Source organism: Protopterus annectens, chromosome 6.part0 (assembly GCF_019279795.1).
Source record: "Protopterus annectens isolate FY-2018-M chromosome 6.part0, PAN1.0, whole genome shotgun sequence".
In the NCBI taxonomy this organism is placed as follows: domain Eukaryota; kingdom Metazoa; phylum Chordata; order Ceratodontiformes; family Protopteridae; genus Protopterus; species Protopterus annectens.
Window position 1 is genome coordinate 1,287,959,244 of NC_056737.1, and position 909 is coordinate 1,287,960,152.

A 909-nucleotide genomic window follows, 5' to 3' on the forward strand; every position below is an offset into this window, starting at 1 on the left:
TGTTCTGTTGTACTGTCCTCCCATTCATACTATTAGCTGACCATATTCTGCTGTACTGTCCTCCCATTCATACTATTACTACTAGTATTAGCTATGTTCTGTTGTACTATTGTCCCATTCATGCCATTACTACTAGTATTAGCTGACCATGTTCTGCTGTACTGTCCTCTCATTCATACTACTAGTATTAGCTGACCATGTTCTGTTGTACTATCTTCCCATTCATACTATTACTACTACACGATCTACAGAATAAACTGGCACCCCACCTAAGTACCATGTTTAATCATAGCCTCACCTCAGGCTTTGTGTCTGCTGAATGGTGCACAGCGACGGTTATCCCACTCCATAAGGGGGGAGCCACCATGGCACCCGGGAACTACCACCCTATTAGCCTGACGAGCCTGGTCTGCAAGGCCATGGAACGTTATCATCATGGAACTTATAAATAAAGACATTGGTAATCTCCAAACTCTGGACCCGACCCAGTTCGGGTTTGTAAAAGGCAGATCATGTCTCCTAAACCTGATAGACTGCTTTGAAGCAGTCACCAAAGCCATAGACAAGGGTAAGGTGGTTCACACAGCCTATCTAGATCTTGCCAAGGCTTTTGACACAATCCCCCACTCTGGAATTATAGATAAACTCACTAAACATTGATCATTGACACTTCAAATGCACTTTGCGGCCACGGGTTACTCCTGGGGCTACGCCTGTCTGAGGGTCGTCTTGCCTTCCATTGTCCCAGGGGGTTGTCTGGCCCCCATGGAGGGCGTGGCCGGGGAGTTGAGGGAGCCCACCGTGGGTCCCCCAGGAGAGACGCGGATGGAGGAGATAAGTCCCCCCGCCGCCCCAAGCCGGGAAGCCCATCAGAGGACGGGAGGGAGCAGGCACGTGTCCAGCCCACCC